This window comes from Lepidochelys olivacea, assembly GCF_965140295.1.
Source record: "Lepidochelys olivacea isolate rLepOli2 genome assembly, chromosome: 13".
NCBI lineage: Eukaryota > Metazoa > Chordata > Testudines > Cheloniidae > Lepidochelys > Lepidochelys olivacea.
The window spans coordinates 38,782,163-38,793,599 of NC_140423.1; the positions used below are offsets into that span (position 1 = coordinate 38,782,163).

Below are 11,437 nucleotides of genomic sequence, written 5' to 3' on the forward strand. Positions count from 1 at the left end.
ACAGACACAACTCTGGCTATGGTCCTGCCCCAGGACGGGGGGCTGGCTGGCGCAGGGGGTGGGGAAGGGGATATGGGGGCCTTTCTGCTCTAGGGGCGCTGGCTCTGATCCAGTCCCAGAGCAGGGGGCTGTTGGGCTCGAGAGGGTGGGAAGTGGGACTCGGGTTGTTTCCTCACTAGGGGCGCTGGTTCCCTGCATGGTACGAGTTGTCTGGTCTCAGCCCAGCTCCCAGCAGGGCAGCGTCCCCAGTGGCTGAGGGCGGATTAGGCCATGTGGGGTGAGCTCCTCGCTCCCCCCAGGGGGGTCTCCCAGGGGCACAGCTCTAGCGGGGGGCAGCTGTGGGACTCAGGGTGGTGTCACCAATAGAGCCGGGAGTCCCGGCCCCTTGTCTCCGGGTGGATGGGGGCAGCGGCCCCTACACCACGCGCTGGATCACGTTCTTGTACTCGGGGCCACTCGCCTGCTTCAGCTGCACCACGGTGGAGAACAGCCACTTCACCTGCACGGGGGCGGAGAGAGCAAGGGTGAGAGGGGTCAGCACTGGGGGAGCGGCTCGGTCTGTCTGTCTGTGTCATCCCTTCCTGCTTTTATGTCTGTGTCTCATTCACTCAGTCTCCGTCTTATTCACCTATTCTTCTTTCTCTTTCCTTCTTCCTTTCTTTCTTTCCCTTCCATGCTGCCCTCTGTGATGTTATTGACATGAACTGTGACCACATGGATCATTGTTGCAACCATTGATATATATTTGCAGGAAATGTTGCAGAAAGGTTGTGGAGTGAGGTGTCTATGACAAAGTTATGATTTGCTGGTTGTGATGATCCTGTGTGTGTGTGTGTGTATCAATTTTGTAGTTGAAGTTATGGATATTGGCTATGGACTTGTATCTCAATGTGTTTTGATTCTAAGTAGCCTCAGTCAAGCATTTGCTCAGGTTCTTGGGAAAGGACTATTCTCAGTAAGTGGCCAATCCAGAAACACTTAACTGACAATGAATTTGGGAGATGCCAATCCACGTCTGAGCTTTCCTGGGAACGTTCAAACTAACATGTAAACAATGGCATCGGCCTGCAAACTGAGCCGTGCATGGACATGTGACTTGCCCATGTGACTCCAGACTCCATCTTGGTGCTGTGAGTTTCCACAGTAAAAAGAAAGGACAGAGAATATAAAAGGCCCGGAAAACTCATCCATTTTGTCTTGATTCTGCTTCAGACCTCTGGAGGAACCTTGCTAGAAACTGAAGCTCTGAACAAAGGACTGAATAACCCATCCCCTCTGTGGATGTACTCCAGAGACTGGATTTGAACCTGCATCACTGCTACAAGCCTGGACCAAGAACTTTGCCATTACTCTCTGTGTCATAAATATAAAGGGAAGGGTTCCAACCTTTCTGTATGCAGTAACATAAAATCCCTCCTGGCCAGAGGTACAGAATCACTTACCTGTGAGGGATTAATCAGTTCAATTAACTTAGTTGGCACCTGAGCAGAAGGACCAATGGGGAAAGAAGATACTTTCAGATTGTTTGTGCTCTCTTTGTTGTTCCCTCTCAGAACAAAGAAAGAGATGGAGCAGGTAACCCAGCTCCTAAAAAGAGCCTGAAATAATATGTCTAAAATTACAGAAATTGTATGTAATAGCAAGGAAATGCGTTAGATTATTTTTTGTTTTAACTTGTAAATTTTCCCTATGCTAAGCGGTAATTTTATTCCTGTTTTGCGTCTGAGAAGCAGAGTCAGAGGGGAATCCTCTGTGTTTTAAATCTTTTTATTTACCCTGTAAAGTTACCTTCCATCCCAATTTTGCAAGTGGCTGTGCTTGACCAGTTTGCTGGGGAGATGAGGTTGTTGAGAGAGGAATGTCTCTGTGCTGATTCTGTGAGCGAGCCGTCTGTGCTTCAGGGTCTGAGGACAGATTTGGCTACAGAGGGGATGGATAGCTCAGTGGCTTGAGCATTGGCTTGCTAAACCCAGGGTTGTGAGCTCAATCCTTGAGGGGGCCATTTAGGGATCTGGGGCAAAAATTGGGGATTGGTTCTGCTTTGAGCAGGGGGTTGGACTAGATGACCTCCTGAGGTCCCTTCCAACCCTGATATTCTATTCTACTAATGTTTTAGAGCCGAACAATTTTATAGCTGAATGCTTGAGGATGCAGGGGAGAGACAAGCAAAGTTTCACCCTCAGACTGTTTGGATTGGTGTGGTATCTCTTCAAGACAGAGTCCAGCCTTGGAATTGGTAGCAGTTAAGAATCTGAAAACTGGTGAACAGGCTCCTGTCTGTGTGGATGCAAATTACCTTGGAGACTGGGGGAAGAAAGACTTGCTAATAGCTGTTAGCACAGAGAGCCCACCCTAGCAGCCAGTGAATTCTGTTAAGCAAGAGAAATCAGGGTCTGATCCTTCAGGAGAAGGAGGAAAAAGAGAACTTAATTTTGCAGAGGGTAACCCTGAAAGGCCCAAACCCCAGTGATATTGAGCCAAAGATGTGGCATGACAAAAATGATTGTAGATGGACACTTGCAATGAATTTGTTGTTATTGCTCATGGTAATTTTTGCAACGAATGTGTTGCTATTACCAAGAACTGTAAAAATGGGGGTAAGATCTGATTTGTATATTGACCTGGGTCTGGGGGTTGGTCCTTTGGGATTGTGAGAATTACTGGGTATTGGTTTTGATAACCTTCGTCCCCATAATGAGTGGCATTGATGGTGATACTGGGAAACTAGAGTGTCTAAAGGAATTGCTTGTGTGACTTGTGGTTAGGCAGTGCGGTAAAACCAAAGTCCTTTCTGCTGGGCTGGTTTGGTGTGCCTTAGAAGTGGAGAAACCCCAGTCTTGGGCTGTAACTGCCTTGCTCTAAGCAATTTGTCCTGAGTTGATACTCTCAGAAGTGTCCCACCAAAGACAGCATCGTTACAAGAGGCAGCATCGTTACACCCTCTACTGTGCTAAACTCGTTCATTGCTTCATTCCTATGTTCGTTCTCTCTCTCTCACCTTGAACAGGGTCACAGTGGCGCTGTAGCACACACTCAAGAGGAAGAGGGTGACGAAGACCGAGATGGTGGACCAGAGGCCGTCTAGCTCCTTGTCTCCATCCTCGCTGCAAAACTCACCTGACACGATCACCTCTGTTGGGGAGAGAGAAAGAGACATCAACTCCAACTCAGCCACTGTGACAGAGAGAGCTCGGACTGTGAGTCCAACACCAACCCGTCTATCCCCTTCTCTCTCCATCCTTCCATCCCTCCACTCATCTATCTCTGGATACATCCATCCATCCCTGACCACAAACCATCCATCATTCCATCCCTAGACACATGCCTCTTTCCATTTATCCATCTCTAGATGTATCCATCCATCCGCCCATCCCCATTGACTCCTCCATCCATCCATGACCACAAACCACCCATCAATCCGTCCATCAATCTCTAGACACCTCCAACCATCCCCAGACGCACCCCTCCATCCATCCACCCACCCCTGCCCGCTATGATGAAATGAAGGATGCAGAGCCTCCCAGGTCTCATCTCACTTGTCCCATGTGACCGTGGCCCTACACCCTGGCACTGAAGATTGGCCGAGTGTTGAATTTCTCTGTGCCTTAGTATCTTTGCCTGTGAAAGGAGGCTCAGGATCCCTCTGAGGTGGGCGAGGTGCCGGGATGCTGCCATGGTGGGGGAGCTCCCTAAAGACCAGGAGGATGGATTTCACAAGTGTGCCTCTATGACCCTGCTCCCAATGTATCTAAACACCCAGGAGTCACTTCAGATGGAACGCAGCCACCTCTGGGCCTGTTTACACAGGGCTCTCTTACCAACCTGGAGTTGCCTCGGCTGTGGGGATTTTGAACACTGTCGCTTTTGTGAACAGAGCCATAAGTATTTTAAGGATGGGATCTAACGTTTCCCTCTGATATGAAAGATGATGCTCCCTGAAGCACGGTGCCCCCTACTGATCCCTCTGCCCTAGAGATGTCTGGAGAACAGGTGCATGAATCTGCTTGTCTCTCTCTGCGTTGTGTGTGTCTCTGTGTGTAGAAACACGACAGCCCAGGTGGGAGGGTCCCTCGGTCATGCCATGTTACAGGTGTGTCCATCTGCCCTGGACTGAGCTCTCTCTCAGCCAACCCTCCCACTCTCTTTCTCTGTGTGCCCCTGCACAGCCCCCAGGATAACAGCCCTAACACTGCTGCTGCAGGCTACCCACTCCTTAATGCCAGGTGCGAGGTCTGTGTGCTGCACTGGTGGGTTTGAGTCCTGCGCTCGCCCATCCAGCCTTGGGGCTGATACACACATGGGGGGGAAGGTGTGCGAGTGAGGGGCTGTTTAAGAGATGGGGCAACTGCATTGTCTGTCCCACCCACTGCCTTGGCCCCCTATGTCACCAGGGCTAGTGAGACTTTAGGTGAGTCCCTGCTTAATGTTCTCTCCAGATAACAGCCCTACTACTGCTGCTACTTTGTGGGGACTGAGTCCCAGGAGCTGATCCCTGCTGTGAGGTGTTTGCCTGATGTTGTCCTATCTCCCCCTCCCCAGCTGCCACTGAGGGTAAGGGGTGGAGGGAGACCTCTTAGCCTCCTAGCCAGCAGAGGAGGTGTGTGTGGGGGTCAGGGTATTTTAATTACCTTCCCCACACTGACTGTCTGGAAAATCCCCATGGGGCATCTGCTCCTCTCTGCGGTGGACGGGGGTGTAGGGTAAATCCTGATCCTGATACAGTGCCCCTCTGGGTACACATGGGTTATAGCCTAGAGAGGATCTCGCCTCGGTGAGATGCCAGGGATGGCTTGGCCATCCACCGATACACCTACCCACCCAGCCATCCCACGCTCCATCCATCCTTATCTCTAACCATCCTCCATATCTTCCATCCATCCATATAGATCCTTACCCATCCATTCTCCTACCTCCCCTTTCATCCATCCATCCATCTCCATCATCATCCCTAACCATCCACCCATTCATCCTCCCCCACGTTTTCCGTCCATCCACGCACCCCCGTCCACTTATTTATCATCCCTTTATATATTATCCATCTCCAACCATCCATCACCATATGTCTCCATTAACACAATCAGTCATCCATCCATCCATTGCCATATTCACCCATCCATTCATCCTCATCAATCACTCACGATCACTACCAGCCCATCCATCCATCCGTCCATCCATTCTCATTTTCCTATCACCATCCATCCCTATCGGTACTGATCCACTACCATATGCACCCACTCATCCGTTATTTATACATCCATCCGTCCCCACCTATCCTCATCTCTAGCCTTCCATCTATCATAGTCCACCTATGGCCATCCATTTATCCATCCCTTCATCCTTCACAGCGGATACCCTTCCTACCTTCTCCATAAATTTATCCACCCATCCCCATCCACTTATCCATTGGCACCGCACCTGGGAACCATCCACCCACCATTCCCGCAGTGCAGCGCAGTCTAGTGGGACTAGGTGGGACTTTGAGAACACCTGGGTTCTGTTTCGAGCTCAGTAATGGACGTGACCTTGGGCAGGTCCCTTCCCCTCTTGGTGTCTCTGTTTCGTCTCCCTCCTTCTCTGTAAGGTGTGAGCCCTTTGACACAGGGACAGTCTCCCACTGTGTCTGTGCCATACCCAGCCCATCAGGGCCCTCTCTGAGTTGGGGGTGGAAGTGCTACTTTAATCCAAATAATAATCTCTCTCTCTCCTTCTCTCTGTGATATCTGTTGGTCTATTAGTCCTTCCCTCTGAAGTATGTATGTATCCATCTAAACATCTCTCTGAACACTGGGCCTTCCTACTGACCTGGGCTTGGATATGGGCTCTTTAGTATGTGTGTGTGTAACTGTCCATCTACCCCCCTCTCCATCACTGCTTCTGTGTTTTTGTATCCATGTATGTACCCATCCTTCCTTCCTATGGAACCAACCCGTCCTTCCTTCCATGGCATCAACCCGTGTATCTACCAATCCTTCCTTCCATGGTATCTACCAATCCTTCCTTCCATGGCATCAACCCATCCTTCCTTCCATGGCCTTTACCCATGGATCTACCCATCCATCCATGGTGTATATGTATCCACCCATTCAGGATCTGGGAATTGGCATCCCCAGACGTGTAGCTTCTCGGCTTCTCCCAGCCTGCAACCTGGGACCTCGTCCACCTTGGGCGACCTGCAGATTTGACCCAGTGACACCACAACAAGGAGACCTGGGGGTGAGCTCAGACTCATTCCGTTTATTCACTTGTTGTCATTGCGGGCACAGAGATTATTTACAGGAAGTTGTACTGGACAATACTAGCAGTGGGGCTGGGAGGAGACGTCTTCATTTACCAGAGACTTTGCTGACACTGCGTTGGGTGAACTTCATCTGCAGGGCTTCGTGGATGACCGTGCAGGTGTAGGTGTCCCCGCTGTTCCAGCTGGCCTTGCTGACTTTCAGCTTGCTGTAGAGGAAGAAGTTCGAGTTGCCGGCTCCGTCCTTGATGGGCTGGGTGGTGATGTATTCCATGGTCTCGTTGGCTTTGTGGTTCTTCATCCACTGCACCGAGATGTCCTCGGGGAAGAAGCCCCGCACCAGGCAGGTGAGGCTGACGGAGTCTTCAGAGCTGCTCAGCTCATCGTTGTGGGGGCGCAGGAGGTAGATGCCTGGGCCAGAGCGCCTGCCTTCGGTGCATGGGGACGGAGGACACAGGGGAGCCATGCACATCACTCAGCTGGGCCACGCGGGGAGAAGGAATGTGCGTGTGTGCGTGTGTGCGTGTGTGCGTGTGTGGGTGTGTGGGTGTGTGGGTGTGTGTGTGTGGGGATAGAAACATCCCCTCTCTCCTCCAGGATGGAGGTGCTGGGGACTGGGAGCTGGTAGCCCCAGAGAGCAGGATGGGGGATTGGATGGTCTCCATCTCACGTGGGGATGCAAAGGGACCCAAGGCCAGGATCCCAGGTTGTTGGGGGTTGGGGCTTCCCCTTAAGGAGCATCCCTCCCTGCTGGGGTGGGGATAGGGGAGTCTCTCCCCTTAGGGACCCTGCTCTCCTCCTACCTGGCTTCTTGGAGATGGATTTGATGAGGGGTGAGGGCAGCTCTGAGTGCTCCACTTTGCAGGTGAAGGTCTCTCCGGCATCCCAGTCGTGGGTGAAGATGGGCATGGAGCTGGAGGCGGTGAAGGTGCCGTTGAACTGCTCAACGATGTCCAGGCGATCAGGGCTCATGGACTTTGGCTTCTCCCGGGACCAGACCACCTGGAGGCTGGAGTTGCTAGGCAGGTTGACCACCAGGCAGGTGAGCATGGGGCTCTTGGCCACATACAGGGCGGCGGGAGACGGGGGCACCAGGAAGACCTGGATGTTACTGGGAGATGTTTTTTCTTCTGGGGACAGGAGAGCCCAGGTCAGCAGGTTGCCCTGGGTTCCCCTGCCCAAGCCCATCCCAGTCTCCTCTTCCCCCTGGAGCCCAGTCCGGCATCCACCTCCCCAGAAGCGGATTTCCAGTAAAACACAGGGCCCCACAATGACAGGGGGCCTCAGGGCCAGCAGCTGCGAGGGCAGAAGCTTGGTCCTGCCCAGTGGGAGATTTAGAGTTAGTGGGGCCCCTCCTTGGGATCCAGCCAGGAAAAAGATCACTCTCTCCTATCTCCCCCCCGCCCCCATTTCTCATTCTTGTTTTCTTCCTCCTCCTCCTGTAAGTAATAGCAAGTGAATGAAAATGAAGTGAGATACTGTGACTGGTGTTGTCGTCAAACTTATTTTCCCACAGACCACTTGAAAATCGCTGGGGGTCTTGGCGGACACGTAATGATCTTTCCAAATATTGCGTGTACCGTTTGCTAACGATTGTAAAGCGCTTCGGATAAGAGCCCTTTGTAAAAAAATGTAAGAAAAGGTAGGGTGAGGGTGTGGCCAGGAGTTAGGGTGCGGGAGGGGACTCAGGGTTGGGGGTGTGGGGTCTGGGAGGGAGTTAGGGTGCGGGAGGGGACTCAGGGTTGGGGGTGTGGGGTCTGGGAGGGAGTTAGGGTGTGGGACGGAGCTCAGAGTTGGGGGGGTGTGGGGTCTGGGTGGGAGTTAGGGTGTGGGACGGGGCTCAGGGTTGGGGTGCAGGGTCTGGGAGGGAGTTAGGGTGTGGGAGGGTTCTCAGGGTGGGGGGTGCAGGGTCTGGGAGGGAGTTAGGGTGCAGGAGCAGGTTGGGGTGCAGGGTGTGGCCAGGAGTTAGGGTGAGGAAGGGGGCTCAGGGCTGGGGCAGGAGGTTGGGGTGTGGACCAGTTCCCTGGGGAGCTCCATTTGGTGCGGAGGGTGGGGGTGGGAATGTGGGGGGGTTCAGGAGTCAGGGCTGGGTGTGTGGGGGTGCTCCCAGCCCCCTGCCCCTGGCGACTCACAGGGGGAGATGTGCGGGGGGAGTGCGGCAGGCCCGAGCGCCGGCAAACAGCTGTTCGGGGGCAGGGGCAGCGCTGGGGAGGGGCAGGGAAGAGGTGGGGGAGGGGGGAGCGTGATGCCGGTGGGGGCGGAGCCTGCAGAGGAGCCCCTGGAGCCGGCAGGAGCAGATGCGGATTGACAGTAAAACACGGGGGGGGGGGTCCAGGGCCGGGCAGCTGCGGGGGAGAAGCTTGGTCCCCGCACTCCCCCTACACATACCCCCCCAGGCCCTGCTGTGAGCCGCTCGGGGGAGGGGACTGGGAGCACCCCCATGTGCCAGTCCCCTGCCCTGATTCCTGGACCCCCCCACATTCCCACCTGCACCCCTGGCACCAAATGGAGCTGCCCCAGGTAAGCGCTGTGCACCCCAACCTCCTGCCCCAGCCCTGAGCCCCCTCCCGCGCCCTAACTCCCTCTCAGACCCTGCACCCCCCAGAGCCCCCAGCCACCTGCCCTCCCTGTCTCCTGCACCCTCCTACTGCCCCCAGCCTCCTGCCCTCCCTGTCTCCTGCACCCCCCCCCCCACAGCTCCCAGCCTCCTGCCCTCCCTGTCTCCTGCACCCCCCACAGCACCCAGCCTCCTGCCCTCCCTGTCTCCTGCACCCCCCCACAGCCCCCCAGCCTCCTGCCCTCCCTGTCTCCTGCACCCCCCACAGCCCCCCAGCCTCCTGCCCTCCCTGACTCCTGCACCCCCCACCCCCTCCAGCATCCGGCCCTCCCTGACTCCTTCAGCCCCCCACAGCCCCCAGCCTCCTGCCCTCCCTGACTCCTGCACCCCCCACCCCCTCCAGCCTCCGGCCCTCCCTGACTCCTTCAGCCCCCCACAGCCCCCCAGCCTCCTGCCCTCCCTGACTCCTGCACCCCCCGCACTTCCCACAGCCTCCTGCCCCCCACAGAGCCCTCCCGCCTCCAGCTCTCCCTTACTCCGGCAACCACCAATCCCCACCCCACTCCCAGCCCCCTGCCCTCCCTGATTCCTGCAGACCCCCACATCCGCACCTGCACCCCTCTTACCAAATGGGAGCTGCCCCAGGGAAGTGATCCACACCCCAATCCCCTGCCCCAGCCCTGAGCCCATCCGTCCCCCTAACTCCTGGCCACACCCTGCACCCCAACCCCCAGCCCCCTCCCGCACCCTAACTCCCTCCCAGACCCTGCACCCCCAACCCTGAGCCCCCTCCCGCACCCTAACTCGTGGCCACACCCCTCACGGCACCTTTTCGTACATTTTTTTACAAAGGGCTCTTATCCGAAGCGCTTTACAATCATTAGCGAATGGTACACACAATATTTGGAAAGATCACTACGTGTCCGCTGAGACCCCCAGCGATTTTCAAGTGGTCTGTGGGAAAATAAGTTTGACGACAACACCAGTCAAGGTACCTCCCTTTATTTTCATTCACTTGCTATTACTTACAGGAGGAGGAGGAAGAAAACAAGAATGAGAAACGGGGGTGGAGTGGAGAAGAGAGAGTGATCTTTTTCTTGGCTGGGTCCCAAAGGGGCCCCCCAAAAATGACGCTGATCACAGGGCCCCACTCCCTCTACATCCGCCACGGCCCCTTCTCTTCCAAGGCAGCTTAGTGCGGGTGACCGTCACCTTCGCACTTGCGGGCATGGTCCTGGTTTGTGGTCTTGGTGCCCGGGTGGTACACCTGGCAGGTGTACGTCTTGCCCTCCTGCCACTCGTCCTGGGAGACACTGGCCTTGCTGCGGGTGCTGAAGGTGCGGCCATCGGCGTCCTTCTTGGCAGGGTCGGTGTCACCATGAAGTATCCCGGGCTGGCCGTCCACCAGCCATTGCACCGTCAAAGGCTCGGGGGAGAAGCCGGAGATGAAGCACACCAGCTGCACGGTGCCTGGCTTGGCGGTGCAGGAATATAGAACGTGCACCTCGGGTTCAGAGTGCTGGCCCTCTGGCAGAAGGGTGGCAGGGGTTAGTTTTTGTACAGACCCCTGCTGAGCCCCCCCACCTTGCTCCCCGCTCCCCGGCGCCCCCGACGGAGCCCCCTGCCCCTTTCCCTGCACTGCAGCACCCGTCACTTCTCTCGGCGTGGTGTCTCTCTCTCTCCGTCCATCCACCCACCACAGCGACTCCCTCGGCTCACAGCGCCGGCAGGCTCCCATCCTCTCTCCCTGCCGCAGTCACCAGATCAGGGAGCTGAGAGACCCCCAACCCCTCCCGTTCCCCCCTCGGGCTGCACCGCGCTGTCCCTACTTGGGATTTCCTTGGAGATGCTGGAGCTGGTGGGCCGGTGTTGTACGTTGCAGCTATAGGTGTTAGACTCCCAGCTGCTGGCCGGGACGGTGACCTGGCTGCTGAGCGCGTAGAGGCCGCTGGAAGGTTGCAGCAGGGAGGGATAGGTCTTCACGCCCGAGGGGGCGACGCTTGGGCTCCACGTCACGGTGACCGGCTCGGGGAAGTATCCTTTGGCCAGGCAGCCGAAGGTGACCTGGGGGGTGTCGTCGCCGGTGCAGGAGGTCAGGGGGAAGACAGACGGGGCCGTGGGGCTGGCTGCAAAGGGAGAGAGAGCGAGGCCATGAGACGCAGCCCCTACCCCGCTCCATGCAGCCCGGGGGCCCTAGCGTGGCCCTGGGCCCAGCACTCAATGCCGGGGGAGAGCGTCCCCTAACGGAGCCCCACTCTGCTCCATTCAGCACAGCAGACAGCTTGTGGTGACACTGATGTGTGTAAGTGGGTGCCTGAGAGAGGCTGCCCCCGTCTTCCCGGCGGAGTCACAGAGTCACCAGGAGCAGGGCCCCCAAATCACTTAGCGCTAAACAGGCCCTGTCTGTGGTCGGGGGCCCCATTACACAGGTGCTGCAGAGAGACACAATGACAGACAGTCCCTACCCCAAAGAACTTACAGGCCAAATAGGCAAGGTAAAGGAAGGGTCAGAGGGGAAACTGAGGCAGAGGGCGAGGAAGGGACCTGGTCACAGCAGGTCAGTGGCACAGCCAGGTACAGAAACCAGGAGTCCTCTGTCCCAACCCCAACCTCTGCTCTATGGACTGGGTGATGCATTGTGCTGG

The 11,437-nt window shown here is 55.9% G+C and overlaps 1 gene segment (V, D, J or C); it reads right to left on the bottom strand.

The window, feature by feature from the left end:
* Positions 1-415: 415 nt before the first annotated feature.
* On the bottom strand, positions 416-10,971 carry LOC311529930 (immunoglobulin heavy constant gamma 4-like). The segment is given in 7 exons: positions 10,962-10,971; positions 10,622-10,918; positions 10,005-10,319; positions 7,039-7,365; positions 6,332-6,664; positions 2,999-3,132; positions 416-499 (listed from the first exon to the last, which is right to left on the bottom strand).
* Positions 10,972-11,437: the final 466 nt, after the last annotated feature.